We start from the raw sequence: 16,664 nt of genomic DNA, 5'->3' as shown, positions 1-16,664 counted from the left end.
GTTCAGGATGCAGCCCTGATGAGGTGGGAGCTCCCTGAAGCCTCATGTAGTTCTGGTGCATTTTTGTTTCCTTAGTTAGATCATTTCCTCATCCAAAGTGGAGAGGGTAGAGAGGGCTTTGGGCCAATTAATGACTTGTCCTACTTTGTTATGGTGTGTACCTTCCACACCAAGAATGTCACCCTGCAATACTGAGCACCTCTATTCCCAGTTAGGCCCTGAGTAGGCCTCAGGAAGGACAGCTGGCTGTCCAGCTACTTGAACTCTTAAAGAGTAACCAGGAAGACTTCTGGAAGTGTAAACCTGTCCAACCACTCTGGAAAGCAATATGGAGGTTCATCAAAAGACTAAACATAGAGCTCCCGTATGACCCAGCATTCCACTCCTGGGCATTTATCCAATGCACCACAAATTAGGCCACACTAATGCGACCAGCACACCATGATTACGGCAGCATTGTTTAATCATAGCCAAGATATGGAATCACTTCAGCTGTCCTTCAGTGAATGAATGGATCAAGAAAATGTTAGATATCTATATTTATATATCTATCTACATAATGGGAATTCTACTCAATCCAGCAGGAAGAATGATATTGTACCATTTGTAAGGAATTGGAAAGACTTGGAAAAAATTATATTAAGCAAAGCAAGCCAGAGCCAAATAAACATAGGCTAAACGGTTTCCCTCATTTGTGATAAGTAGACTGGGCCTATTAATCTATAAGTAAACACACTGAATGACTAAAATAAATGGGTATCACTGGGACATGGTAAATTACATAGTACTCTAGTCATTGATGATTATAGAAAATAATACTCTATGAAAAGAATTCCAAGAAAAGGAAAGGAGATATCCTTTAGTTGCCATTGTTGCTGTTTTTCCTTTCTTTTCATTTTTTATTGTTTGTTACTTTGTATTTGGAAGGGCAATGGAGGGCACATAAAAGGTGGAACAAGGATGAACAAATACAACAGTGATGCTCACTGAACACTGTGAAAAATGACCTGGATATCTTATGGTGGGGATGGGAGGGAAAGACTGGGAGAGAGCAAGAGAAAAAGACATGGTTCAAAAAGAATTGTACTCAGTACTCATTTCCTGATTCATGTAACTGTAACCTTCTGAATATCAATTCTACAGTAACTATTAAAAAATTACAAAAGAGGGCTGGGAATATGGCCTAGTGTTAGAGTGTTTGCCTCACATACATGTAGCCCTGGGTTTGATTCCTCAGCACCATATATATAGAAAAAACCCAGAAGTTGCACTATGGCTCAAGTGGCAGAGTGCTAGCCTTGAGCAAAAAGAAGCCAGGGACAGTGCTCAGGCACTTGAGTTCAAGCCCAGGACTGGCAAAAAAAAAAAAAAATTACAAAAGAAAAAAGTAATTAGGGCCAGCTGATTCTTCCCAACGATTATTATGCTTGAGTTTTTCTTTGCTAATGTCAACTTGCTTTTTTCCAGTCTCTATCCAAATTTACCCATCTCATATGTAATAGGGTAAAATTCACGTAAAATACGTAGGGAAGTCAATTTGTCTGGGTCCCCAAGGGAAGCCAGGGTTGAACAGGTTGTCTAACTGGAGTTAGTGTGTAACAGTTAATGCACAACATGCTTCCTGAGACTCTCCGAGTTATTTGCACACGTGGGGAATACATCCTGTGAAGATGAGGACGAGATGCCCCGTGGCGCAGCCAGGTTCCTAGTTTTTCCTTCGCTGTGTGTTTTGCATGTTACATGCACTGGAATTGTGGGTCAGTGACAGTGCAATTGTGTCACCAACTTGGCCTGAGAGACCAGTCCTACTGGAAATAAAGGAAAGGGAGTCCTCTTGCAGCCCCTCTCTCCTGAGAGTCTCACTACATTCTTTCAAAGCTTTCTTTTCACTGTTAAACTTGATTTTTTTTTTAAAGGAAAGATGAGCAAGAAACATCCAGTCACACCAGCAACATGATGAAATGAGAGCATGGTGAGGCTCCGCTCCCTGCGTGACTCCATGCAAGTTCAGGGGACAGGTGGTGTGTGACAGTGGTAGGCTCCTATACAAGTGCTCCCTGAGGAACCTCAATGTCCTGGGGAAAATATAGGATCCAGATTCATTGGGACAATTTAAGAAGAGGCACTGCAGGAAGCAGGAACTATGTGTGCAGAGGCACTGGGTGAGACAGATCATCACACCTGCAGCTGAGTGTGCTTTAGACAGCAAAAGATTGGTGAGAAGTGAGCGAACAGGAGTCAGAAACCTAGAAGAGGCCACAAACTGCCAGGCCTCACAGTTCTCACTGATACAAGCCCCCTCAGTTTCCAGTGAAAGACCAGGCCCGGGCTGGGGCCCTACCTGGCTCCATGGTAGAGCACTTACCCCACACGCATACGGCTTGGGCTCAGTCCCCAGACTGCACTCTCCAAAGACTTAAGACGATGACAGGATGTGATTTCCACTGGAAATTTGCTCCAGTAATGCAAACACTCAATATTTCTTACATCAAGGTAACAAAATTGTGTTCATTGTTGTGCATCTGAGACAGGATAAAAATCAGTGACAGCGTTCATCGCATGAAAAGTCCTGGAGACTGTAGACAGCGGTCTAAAGTTATTCTATGTCAGTGGAAATCTTAAATAAAAAGGAAGAGGTGGGTGTTTCTCTGACTTTCCCCATTAGAAAAAGTTTTATTTGATCTTTTTTCTTTTTGTTAGTCCTGGGGCCTGAATTCAGAGCCTGAGCACTGTCCTTCCTTTTGTTCAAGGCTAGCACTCTACCACTTGAGCTTTTTCTGTGGTGCGGAGGAATCGAACCCAGCGCTTCATGCATACTAGGCAAACACTCTACCACGAAGCCACATTCCCATCCCAGAAGAAGTTTTAATATTCATTAAAAAGTAATGTTTTCTATGTCCCTTTCCACACATTATATCCATTTTATTGTGATCTGGATGCCGCACCCTGCTATTTCTTCTCATTATTCAGCAGATAATTATCAAGTATTCAGATTTAATTGGCTAATAAGTATCCACATTATCAGATTCAATAAATGAGGTTTTATGTACTTCATTCATCTCACAAAATCCTCACATTTATGGAGTCAGTAACATTGTGCCTGGTGAAACTGATGAGGAAACCAACTCAGATAAAAGGTGACTTCCAAGTTCAAAAAACTCTGGAGAAGTGTAGCCCAGGTTTGGCCTCCAATGCAGTGGACGCAAAGCTCACGAAACCTCCTCCCCGTGCTTCTGAGAAGATAGCACTATACATGTGTACTGTGAAATATATGTAGTAACTTCAACTCCATTAAAAAAGAGAGAAAACAATACTATTTTCCAGGCACCAGTGGCCCAGGCCTATAGTCCTAAGAATTCAGTAGGCTGAAAGCCAAGAATTGTGCTTCAAAGCCAGGCTGGGCAGGAACGTCTGTGAGGCTCTTTTCTCGACTACCAAAAAACCAAAAGTGGAGCTGTTGCTCAAATGATAGAGCACTAGCCTTGAGCAAAAGAAGCTCAGGGACAGCACCCAGGCCCTGGGTTCAAGCTGCAGGACTGGCACAACAAAAGGAAAGACAAGAAGGAAAGGAGGGAGGGAGAGAGGAAGGGAGGGGAGGAGAGGGGGGGAAGAAGGAGGGAAAAGAAAGAAAACTATACCGTTGCTAGTCACTGACAGCTTCCATCTGCAACCCTAGGTCCTCAGGAGGCTGAGATCCAGAGGCGCACAGCTCAGAGTCAACCAGGACAAAAAGCCCACAATTTACCATCTTTAAAATATCTAGCTAAAAGCCCAGCTGTAAGCATGGATCAATTGATAGACTTTCAATGGATCAAGCAAGCCAAGCCAAGCAAGCATGAAGTCCTGAGTTCAAACCCAGTACCATAAGTCGAATAAATAACATTCTGTATTACTACAGAACAGATTGACCTGCACTTGTAGAAATAAGCCCAGAGTAGGCTTCTAGTCAGTGTTCTGTGTTGGTCTCAGACATCTCAAGGGGAGCAGACAAGAATTAGGTAAGACAACCCTTCACAAAGGTAATTAGGTAAGACATCATCTTCACAATAAAATTCAATTTAAAGAAAAAGAAGAAGAATTAGGTAAGGATTCTGCTAGAGCCAAGGTGGTAAAGGCGAACCAGCTGTTACTCTGTGCTTCCTTGATTCTCTCAAAAAGCCCCGAACCAGATCACAGTAGGGCTATTGTGATCGGCTTTGTACTGGTTCTTATTACAAAGAATAAAAATGTGTTGATGCTGAAGAGATGAGTCCTTGTCAGGATTCAGCTCAGCTCTGACCCAGAGCCCCTGTCCCTGTCCTTCACACTATTGATCGTGCCTTCCACTGGCTATCTCCAGCTGGCCAGCATCCTAATCCACTGGGTTCACTCGGTCACTGGGCCAAGGTGCTGTCAGAACCGCCAATTCAGGAAATATTGTCGAAAGAAACATCATTTTCACATTTAGACCAACTATTAATGGGCATTTTTCTCATGGTGGCATTGCCATAAAAATGTTATCCTTTAATAGTTTCCTTTCTGAATTGAGATTGAAAATCTGAATATGGATTGAGGGAACAGCCACTAAATAAGGAAAACGTAAATAACTATTTTTTCTGCTCATGTCTAGAGCAAAATAGCATAATTATTTTGTTCTGTCATTCGCTGCTTTGTGTGTATTTGACAGTTTGAGATTGCCCCTTGAAGAATTAAAGGACGTTTTCCACTGACCTTTATCAGCTTGTAAATGTTTGAAAACATGAAGAGAATATAAAGTTCCCTGCTCTTAAGAAATAACTGCTATTTTACTAGAATTTTCCATTCAGCTATCTATTCTCCTGTAGACAGCAGTCTTTTTCCTGCTCTGACGGAACACTGGCTCTGCACTCAGTGAAATGCTCTGGATTTATGGACTATGTTAAACCAGAAGTTGCATTTGGGGATGTGCCACTCTAATAATGCCTGTAAAGAATCAAACTTTTAACTCTTGAAAATGTTTGTAAATATTGATCCCTAAAATTGATGTACTTGAATTTCAAAAGTATGAGATGTAACTTTTCATTTATGTGTCTCATTCAAGACCCAAGGGCCAGAAGTTCACATCTTGGCAGCTGCTGTAGGCATAGCCCATCCCCATGGGTCCCCTCCATTGACGTGAGCTCCCTGAGCCAGGGAATTCTTGCCCAAGAGGGAAAATGGAAAATATCTTTGTTATTTTTTTTCCAGGAGCTTTCTTTAAAATCTATTTATTTGAACTAGGTAAAACTAGAACTAGCACAGTCTCCAACAACAGAGCATCGATTAATTGTTTTACTAGATTTACTGTTGTCTCTTTTCAAATCATTAAGTAATGAACGTTCTCAATTCTAATCATGTCCTCTTGTTTAAAGGCCTCCCTGCAGCAAACATCTTCAAACCACATAAATACCCTGGTTGCTCTTTACCTGAGATGCTTCTAAGACTCTGTCAAGGTAAATTCTATTTTATCAATCCACTATTTTCTTTGTATTCTATGGGAGGTACCAAGTAACAGACTCTAAGAACGTATAGACTCATCAGAAAATCTATCCCCAATCTACGTACACTAGTTTCTCTGCATTTCAACATGGTTTGTGTCACCTTGATATTTTTGAAGCACTGAAGTTAGTTAGAGCAAGAAATGCCCTCATTATTTCCCAGTCCAGATTCAAATATCCAGGGCTTTCTGCCAGAGCCATGGAAGAATTGCTATCATCTTAATGACATATAATTATAGTAGTATCTTCTGTTTTTTTTTAAACTTTTATTGTCAAGGTGATGTACAGAAGGGTTACAGTTACATACATAAGGTCATGAGTACATTTCTTATCAAACTTGTTATCTCCTTCCTCATTTTTCTCCCACCCTCCCTTGTCCCCAATGTCTGCCCCTTCCCAGTTGTACAGTTGGTTTACAACATATTGTCTTGTTAAGTATTGCTGTTGTGTTGGTTCACCTTTTACCCTTTGTCTCACCACTTTGATGCTTCCCTTCCCTTCCCTGATTCAGACAAACATATATATATATGTGTGTGTGTGTGTGTGTGTGTGTGTATATATACATATATATATATATATATATATATTACCCAGGGTAACAAAATCAAATACAGGAACAACAGGGGCTTAACCACAGGGAAGATAAACAAAAGAAAAAAGAAATAATTTCACATAGTATGTTAAAAATAACAACAATGATAAACCACTATTTCCATAACTTGGAGCTCATTTTGCTTTTTGTTAATAACTACTTATTTATTGTCAAATTGATGTAAAGAGAGGTTACAGTTTCATACATAAGGCAGTAGGTACATTTCTTGTACAATTTGTTACCTCCTCCCTCATTTTTCCCCCTCCCCTCTCCCTCTTTCCCTCTCCCCCCATGAGTTGTTCAGTTGGTTTACACCAAATGGTTTTGTAAGTATTGCTTTTGGAGTCGTTTGTCTTTTTATCCTTTGTCTCGTCGCTCAATTTTCATATTCCCTTTCCCTTCCCTAATTCTAATACCAGTATATACAGTATCCAGGGTACTCAGATGAGATACAGTGATAGCACAGGAACAACTATAGAAAGGGGATACAAGAAGATCATAAAAAAAAAAAGAGCTACAGTTTCACATGGCATGTTGAAAGTAATTACAATGGTGATATAACACTTGTTTCTATAACATGGAGTTGATTTCACTTAGCATCATCTTATGTCTTCATAAGGGCATAGCTATTGGACTCTTGTGATCCTCTGCTGTGACTTGCCTAAACCTGTGCTAATTATTCCCTATGAGGGAAACCACAGCAGAGTCCATGTTTCTTTGGGTCTGGCTCACTTCACTTAGTATAATTTTTTCCAAGTCCTTCCATTTCCTTATGAATGGGGGCAATGTCATTCTTTTTCATAGAGGCATAAAATTCTATTGTGTATATGTACCACATTTTCCTGATCCATTCATCTACTGAGGGGCATCTGGGTTGGTTCCATATTTTAGCTATGACAAATTGTACTGCGATGACCACTGTTGTGCTGGTAGCTTTAGTGTGTTCTTGTTTGTAATCTTTTGGGTAGATGCCCAAGAGTGGGGCTGCTGGGTCATATGGGAGCTCTATGTTTAACCTTCTGAGGAATCTTGGAGTTCATTTTGCTTAGCATCATCTTATGTGATCATATATCACCACTATTGAGCTATTGTGATCATCTGCTAGGACTATCCTAGACATATATTAATTATTACCAATGAGGGAAACCATAGAGTCTATGGTTCTTTGGGTCTGGCTCACTTCACTTAGTATAATTTTTTTTCTAAGTTTTTCCATTTCCTTACTAATGGGGCAATGTCATTCTTCCTGATAGACGCTTAGAATTCCATTGTGTATATGTCCCACAATTTCTTGATCCATTCATCTACTGAGGGACATCTGGGTTGGTTCCATATTTTAGCTATGGTAAACAATGCTGCAATGAACATGATTGTGCTGGTAGTTTTAGTATGGTCTTCTTTGTGATCCTTTGGGTCAATGCCCAAAAGTGAGGTTGCTGGGTCATAGGGGAGCTCTATGTTTAGCATTTTGAGGAACCTCTATACTGCTTTCCAGAGTGGTTGAATAAGTTTAGACTCCCACCAACAGTTAAATAGAGTTCCCTTTTGGCCACATCCACTCCAGCATCTGTTATTAGTTTTCTTGATAATGGCCATTCTTACTGGGGTGATTTGCACTTCTGTTATGGCCAGTGATGTTGAGCACTTCTTCATGTGCCTCTTGGCCATTCTCATTTCCTCTTCAGAGAAGTCTCTCTTTAAATCTTTAGCCCACTTACTAATGGGGCTGTTGTTTCTTTGAAGATTTGTTTGGGGGGAACTTAAATTTCTGAGTTCTAAATTCTTAGATATGAAGCCCTTTTCTGTTGTATGGCCAGTGAAGATTTTATCTCAGTCTGTGGGCTTTCTATTTATCTTGCAAGCTATGTCCTTTGCCATGCAGAAGCTCTTCACATTAATGCAATCCCATTTATCCAGCCATTATGATATAGTAGTAACAAATCGGGTATGTATGTAAATAAAACTGGTTCCAGGATGCGATTGCATTGACTTGCATTGACTAGGAAATGTTCATATTCTCTACATTATGTGAAAACGAAACCGAGTTCTCTGCACTTGTTCTTGTAAAGCCTGTGCAACTTGTTTTTCTCTTTCTTGAGTAAAAGCTTAGCACATTTCTCTTTTGATCTGTGCCTTGGTGTTAGTCCCTTCTCTCAGTCCTCTTTATCCTCACGTCCTCCCTCTGCCGGCCCAGGATGACTAAAACTAAGCACCCTCTACAGTTCCAGTGATGGGAGGGAGGCAGATCTGCTCGGTGCTGTTGCCTCTGATAGCTGCTGCTGACTGAGCCTGGCCCGTGAAGGGAGCTGTCCAGGCTTCTGCTTGTGTTCACTGTGACCTTCCCCCGCACACTTCATTCTGACTCGCTCTGTACTCACCTGACCACCCTCTTCTTTGGGCTGGGTGGTGGAAATAGGCTTTTCACGGTTATCTTACTGATGACCTGAGCCATCTCCCAGCAATGAAGACTCTTCTACCCCGAGGATGGCTGATGGCACAGCCTTGGCTGTTGGGGCCCCCTTGCTTGGCACCCTCTTCAGTAACGGGGAGACAGGCTTCTAACTGACCCACCGTGGTGGTGGTGGTGGCCAATGAGGGATCTGATCATATGCAGACTGAAGCGCTTTCACCGCCCAGCCCTAAGCCCAAACCGTGTCAATGGGCTCCCCCTCAGCAGTGTCCCTGCCGCCATCTCCCCAGCCTCACCCAGTGATGACCAATCCCACCTCTCCACAGCCTCCTCTCCTTGGGTCTCTAAGGATGTCCCTTTCAAATGTCCACGCTGACATTTCCCATTCAGCCAGGAGCCACTGTTTAGAGAGCCTGACTCACGGACTGAAGATCAGGCGCCTATGTACACACCAGCCCTTCTGCACCCAAACACACCAGCATAGTCCTGGAGTGACAAGAAGACTATGACAAAATCTCTCTGCGTCCAATACTGAATCTTCATTTGTGTTTGATTCCTTTTGCCCTGCGTCCTAGGCAAGTGGAGGCCAGGAGAGTGCAAAACAGAGGGGCTCCATCCCTCATTGGTGTTTCAGGGTCTTTATTAAGAAAATTTTGACCTGTGCCAAAGAGCCCTAGTGTTTTTCCTACTCCTCCCTGTAATGTTTTCAGAGTATCTGCTTTTACCTCGAGGTATTTGATCCATTTGGAAGGGTCCTCTGATGTAATAGAAATAAAAAAATAGTGCACTTAATATTAGATTTGGTTAATCTGAGCATAGCAGGAAAGCTCCACAAGATAATTACCCCTGCCCCTTCTTTTTCCTAGCACATAGTTGGATGTTAGGCAGGCAATGTCAGTCTAGTTTCATCAATCATTCTAATGCATCATCTTGTCACTCAACTGTATCCTTGAAGTTATATCTTCTAATATGGCTGCTAAATCTCCACCCTCTTCATCTGCATCCAAACTATGAGGACAAAGACTAAAGGGCAAATAGGGATCTTGGGATCTTGGCCAGGTCCCTTTGATCAGATCCACATGTAACACTTGTCGTCCTTCTTTTCCACTGGCTAGGATTTGTCACATGGCCTTATCAACCTGGCTCGGGTTTTTTCTGAAGGTAATGCTATGCACAGCTAAGAGCTCAGAGTGGAGTTCCTTTCTTCAGTAGGAGCCAGGCGCTGTCCAGTGTCTGCCACTGAGGTGAGTTGATGTAGAACAAGAACCTATAGCCTGGGGCTGGGAATATAGCTTAGTGGCAAGAGTGCTTGCCTCCTACACATGAAGCTCTCGGTTCAATTCCCCAGCACCACATATATGGAAAACAGCCAGAAGGGGCGCTGTGGCTCAGGTGGCAGAGTGCTAGCCTTGAGCGGGAAGAAGCCAGGGACAGTGCTCAGGCCCTGAGTCCAAGCCCCAGGACTGGCCAAAACAAAAAACAAAAAAAAACCAATATGCACCTAAATGCAAGCTGCTGGCTGGATGGCTGTGTCTGTCATCTGACCAGAGTTCAAGATCTTTTCTCTCCTCCAGCTAAAAAATGAAAGGGTTGAAAGGAGTTTAAAACCAACATAGATTGACTTGAAGCAAAAGAAATAGCAAAAGGTCTCCCTGCAGGGAGGGGTCTTGGAACCATTGGTCCCCGGTGTCGCTCATGAGGGGCCCCCCTGCTTCTCCCTCTAAGGGCCTGTTCCTGGTCCATTTGGTGGAAGGGTAGACATGAACTGCAGGGAGTTTCATCATTGCCTCTCCCTATCTCAAGTGAGCACCAGAAGTTTCCCTATGATTGGATTCCCCATCTCTGGGCAGGCGTAAAGAAGAAGGAACACACTTGGCCATGGCTTCTGAGGGAGCGTTCATTTGGGACCCCAAGCCCACAAGAGATTTCTTGCTGCATTATCACCTCCTCCATGTCACAATCTTCTATCCCTAACTAACTAGTGGGAGCCTAATTTCCTGTCAAGCCCCAGGAGGGAATCAGCTCATGCCTGCCACCATCCTGAATCCCAAATACCAAGTGGCCAGCACAGTTCAATCACTGTGAGAGAGTAGCATCCCAAATGTCACCAGAGAGGCTAGAGGTAGCGCTTGCAAGGAGAATGGTCCAGGCCCTGTATTCCATCCCCAGCAGGGAAAAATAAACTTCTAGCAAATGTGGAGACCAAAGCCATTTGGAAGAGAATAGCAGAAAGCATGGATTTGAGCTCCAGCTCTTCACTTACCTAATGACCCACAGCAAGCTGCACTACCGTCTCACCAGGCCAGGGCCTCTCCCAACAGACTTCACCAGCTAGGAAACCTAGAACAATATCCCGACCCCAGCCTCTCCCAGCTAAACCCCGCCTCTTCAGAAAAATGCACATCTAGACCCAAGTCTGTCTGTTTCCCAAGCCCCACCCACCTCTCAAGTGAGACTCCTTCCAGGCCTGAGGCCCAGCCCCTCTACACCCACAAATTTCCCACTTCTGCCACAGATCCCCCGCTACTCCCACAGCTCCCCCACGACTCCCACAGATCCCCCGCTACTCCCACAGATCCCCCGCTACTCCCACAGATCCCCTGCTACTCCTCCACAGATCCCCCTCTACTCCCACAGATCCCCTGCTACTCCTCCACAGATCCCCCTCTACTCCCACAGATCCCCTGCTACTCTTCCACAGATCCCCCGCTACTCCCAGATCCCCCGCTACTCCTCCCAACTCCTCCCACAGATCCCCCGCTACTCCCACAAACCCCCTCTGTTCCCACAGACCCCTGCTACTCCTCCCACACGTCCCCCGCTACTCCCACAGGTCCCTCTCTGCTCCCACAGGTCCCCCGCCCCAGCACACCGGGTCCTGTCTGCACAGCTACTGGACAACATGAGCTCAGATGGGCAACGCGACACATACTTGCCAGACACCTTGAAATTCTCATAGCCCTTCCTTTCTATCTATAGGTAGTCATTGCGGCCAGACTAGTTTTATAGTTGTTTATTTCCAGAACTTTCTAAATCTACCTGAGTGGGCAGGAAAGGAAGTCCAACAGGAGGGAGACTTAGATGCCAGACAGCATCAGGGATCAGAGAAGAAGTGAGGCCCAGACAGCAGCAGTGGGTTCTGGAGGGCAGCAGCCTGTGGCGCTGACTTCACAAGAAGGAAGCACAGGGAGCCTGGGCCCTGGCCATGGCACCTTTCAAGAGTTCTTTGAACACGTCTGTCCCCCCTGCTTCTCAGGGCCATTCTAGCACATAAGTCCAAGATCACACCTGAAAACTAAAACCAAAAGGACCAAGGCCAGAGCTCTAGTGGGGGGAGGGGCACCTGCAGCACAGGGCGCTGGACTTCAACCCCCAGGATGGCAATAATAATAATAATAATAATAATAATAATAATAGTAATAACAATAATAATACTATACATCCCTATGTGAAATGATTTTTCAGTTCTCAACACACCCCTGGCAAGGTAGTGCTTTTTCTGTCAGGTGATGTAGCTCTCTTGGACTGTTGTGAACTGCTCTCCCGCCTAGCCCTACCCAGGCTGCCCTCTGTGGAACTAACACAAATTGCCTTCACTGGACCCTCTGTGGCCCTTCCCTTTTTCCTCTCTTCCAACCAGCACTTCTGTATGCCTCTATCACCCTTCCCATTCCCTGGGAACACTTCTGACTACCAAATTCACAGGAATCCTCCTTGCCTGGAATTTTGGAGACACATTGAAGAATTATTGGGGACAAGGGGTGCAGCAGAGCAAGCAGACGGGGGCTGTGGCCAAACATTGCTGCGTCTACTTTCTGGCAACCTCTGAGTGGCCAGAGAGAACGGGAATGCCGGGGCCACCCAATGGCAGGCTCACTATCACTCCACAAAATCTTAAGAATCATTGGGTTTTCCCAACCAAAACTTGGGTAAAAAAAAATGATTCATGTTAGCAAAAGCTGTAACATAGTTCCATAAAGTATTTGTTGTCTTAAAACTAAGGAACATCTGTATAAATATATTTTACTTTTCAGCTAAATGATTTTGGCACCAAGTAGGCTGAGCCTAACAAATATTACAGCCTGACTCATGATAGCTAACTGTTATATAGATTTAGAAAAACAAATTGGCTAAGACACAGTTTTTCAAAAACTGCGATGCAATAATCTAATGCTAATTTCTCTACTGCAATTATATTTGGATCTGGCACCAAACAATGAGTAAATCAACTTTACAATAGCCTCTTTTAGCCTGTTCCTATGACTGAATTAAGCACATTTCCCATGATGCTCTTAATATCCACTCATTTCCTACCAGAGTAGATATCATTTTTCTGAATATCTCTTCATAGTTTTGAGGAGGTTTTTTTCCACTTGATTCCTCAAACACCTGATTTTTTAGGAGACATAGGATGGAGAAGACTTGTGTCAACACGGCCCTTGATTTACCCTCTCGTGATAAGAACTCATTTAAATGGGGAGGGGAACTACAAAGCAATTTCATTTGTCTGCACTCTATTGCTCCAATAATTCTCTTTTAGTCCAGCCTATAGACTACAGTTCTTTTTTTGTTTGGTTTTGTTTCTGTTGCCAGTCTTGGGGCTTGAACTCAGGGCCTGAGCACTGTCCCTGGCTTCTTTTTTCTCAAGGCTAGCACTCTGCCACTTGAGCCACAGCACCACTTCTGGCCTTTTCTGTATATGTAGTGCTGGGGAATCGAACCCAGGGCTTCATGTATATGAGGCGAGCCCTTTACCACTAGGCCATATTCACAGCCCCAGTTCTTTTTTGGCTTTTAGTTTAACAGTATTTTCCTTTCCTTTCTTTCCTTTCTTTCTTTTTTTGTTTTTTGTGATGGTCCTGAAGCTTGAACTCAGGGCCTATGTCACTGAGCTTAGTTTTTACCCAAGGCCGATGCTCTACCACTTAAGTCACAGCTCCATTTCCAAGTCTTTGGTGGTTAATTGGAGGTAAGAGTCTCCAAGGACTCTCCTGACTTCAAATTGCAATCCTCAAATCTCAGCCCTGTAAATAGCGAGGATAAGATAGAAAGCCACCACTGGCACAGACACAATAGAAATTTCTAGTTTTACTTATGCTCTCTCTCTCTCTCTCTTTTTTTTTAAAGGAGGTCTGCTATGTAGTTCAGGCTGGCTTCAAACTCAAAATTCTTTTTCCTCAGTCACCTAAGAGCTGCAGTTACATCTGTGCAAACCCACACCTAGCTTTGTTTTGCTTTTGCTGCCTGTGCTTATTGTATCTAAGAAAGCATTGCCCAGACAATCAATGTCATAGATCAGCTCACCTCTGTTTTCTTTTAGCTGCTCTGTAGCTTCAAATCTTACACATAAGTCTTTTATCCTTTTTTTGCCAGTCCTGGGACTTGAACTCAGAGCCTGAGCACTGTCCCTGGCTTCTTTTTGCTCAAGGCACTAGCACTCTGCCACTTGAGCCACAGGGTCACTTCTGGCTTTTACTGTATATGTGGTGCTGCGGAATCAAATCTAGGACTTCATGCATGCTAGGCAAGCATTCTACCACTAAGCCACATTCCCAGCCCCAAGTCTTTTATCCATTTTAAACTAGTTTTGTGTATAAATGAAGTAAGTCTAATTACCTTCTTATATATGTAATAGCCTGTGTTCCCAACACTGTTTACTAAAGAGACTGTCCTTTCTCCAGCTACAAATGGCTGCATGCATATGAAGATGCTCAATAGCTCTCATCATTAAAGAACAGGAAACTAAAGCCACATTGAAATATCACTACTGGGGAGCATAGTATGGAAGTTTCCTCAAAATACTAACAAATGGATTATTATATAACCTAGAAACTCTATTTCTGAGTCTAATCAGTATGCTACCGAGATACCTGCATGCCCATGTTCAATTCAGCATTATCACCTGAGCAAAGATGTGGAAGATAGTGTCACTAGGTATTTCTCAACAGATGGGTAAGTAAAGAAAACGCAGCATATGTAGAAAATGGAATACTAATCAGTCTTTGTTGTTGCTTTTTTTAAAAAAGAAAATTCTTCCATTCACTATAACATGGATGGAATTGGATGACATTATGTGGAGTAAAATAAGCCACACAGACACTGGAAAATAAGCTGTATAATTCCCCTATTCATGATAAGTACAAATTTTTAAGGTAAGCCAGGCAATAATGGCTCATTCCTGTAATCCCTAGCTACTTAGGAAGCTAAGACCTAAGGATCGTGGTTCAAAGTCAGCCTAGGCAGTAAAGTCCGTAAGACTATGATCTCCAATTAAGCACCAAGATAAACAACAAGCAAACAACTAAAAATGGAACTGTGGCTCAAGTAGTACAGAACTAGCTTTGAGAAAACAAAGCTCAGGGATAGTGGCTAGGCACTGAGTTCAAACCCCAGGGTCAACTAAAAAAATTTTTAAAGTAGATTTTGTAAAAACATGGTCTCCATAGGTTGGAGGAGGGAGAAGGATGCAAAAGGGGGAGAGAATTGCTTCTGAAAGGATACTTTCAGGTAGCCTAGAGAAGCTTCAATGGCCTTTAGTTTAGTGGCCACTGCACTGTGGGCCAGTTAATAAGGACATATTGTAAAGTTGACCATTGCTGAAAGCATAGCTTTATAATACACACACACACGCACACACACACACACACACACGCGCGCGCGCTCACGAGGGGTGGGGAAAAGAGAGAGAGGTGGATGCTAATGAGCTTAACCATCTTTCTACAGGGTATACATTGATCAAGTTTCACATGGACTCTACAAATATACACAATTATTTGTCAATGAAAACTAAAATTTAAAAACTGTTTTCTGTAATGATCTATGTGGCTCCTTAGGAGCTGCATAACAAGTATTCATACAATGACTATTATTACTTTCTCCTGCAACCTTGGTGGAGTCTGCAAATGCGATGTCCCCCATGATATAAGGAGCCAGGGTTAATTGGCTGCATTTCTATCATGAACAGAGACTCAGTCGCCGTTAAGCATTTCAAACACACTTTACTGAGTACCTTTCCAGCAAAAAAAGCAAGACAGGGCTGGGAATGTGACTTAGTGGCTGAGTGCTTGCCTAGCATGCATTAAGCCCCGGGTTCAATTCCTCAGTAGTACATAAACAGAAAAAGCCAGAAGTGGTGCTTTGGCTCAAGTGGTAAAGTGCTAGCCTTGAGCAAACCTGAGTTCAAGCCCCAGGATTGAAAAAAAAACAACAACAAAAAACAGACTCCTATGGCTCAAGCCCATTTTCACAGAGCCAAATGTCAATTCCTTTTATTTTATTGAAGTCGTTTTACAAAAAAGTTTTAATTCAACATGTAAGTTTGTGAGTACAATGAATCGTATTCAGTCAGCTCTTCTAACATTCTCCATCTCTCCCAACCCCACTCAGACCCTCAATGTTCCTAGTTCCATTTTCACATATGTACATTGAATATTATGTTTGAACCGGTGCACCCTTCCTCTCTTCATTCCTCTAAACCCCTGCCCTCACCTTACCCTCCTAGATCCCCCCACCAAGTTCCAGCTGCCTGATAGTCATTTTGTTAGACTGTAGGTTAGTTCTTCAAAGGAGTTACACCATTGGAATTCTTCCTTGCATATGCCATGGTTTAGTTAATACATTTGGGTAGATATGTATATGATTCTCTATATGAATATATGTATTATAAGTTCCATCTAACTTCCATATGTGCCTTCTGTCTCTCTGGGCCTGGCCTACTTCATGTAACATAATTTTCCAGGTCCATCCATTTCTCTGCAAATGACATATTATTTTTCTTGAAGAAATAAGTAAAATTCTACGGTTTGTGTATGTATGTTTGCACACATGTGTGTGCATGCATGCACACCATCAAACATCAGTTCTTTTATCCTTGGGATGGGAAAGAAGCAGAGCCAATGATCATACCAGGGCTCCACAAAGCTGAGGCAGGACTTGACCTAGGGCCAGTAGGGCGAAGTAGGAGTCCAGCCTAAATTATCCCCCCTCCCCATGCCCTCATAGAGATTAGGGTTTTATTAACATGAGAGTGGTGCACAGGTAAACAGAATCTTCCAGACCTAACCTGGTGTCTAAGTCTTGCCTCCCCCCTTCCTTGTATGACCATATTTGGCTATTTCCCAAGGTTGCCATAGAAATTGTAAATTGCCAGAGCAGAAGTTTCACTATG

This window comes from Perognathus longimembris, chromosome 12, assembly GCF_023159225.1.
Source record: "Perognathus longimembris pacificus isolate PPM17 chromosome 12, ASM2315922v1, whole genome shotgun sequence".
Taxonomy (NCBI): domain Eukaryota; kingdom Metazoa; phylum Chordata; class Mammalia; order Rodentia; family Heteromyidae; genus Perognathus; species Perognathus longimembris.
The sequence above is the reverse complement of the archived record's forward strand: the minus strand, read 5'-3'. Positions refer to the sequence as shown.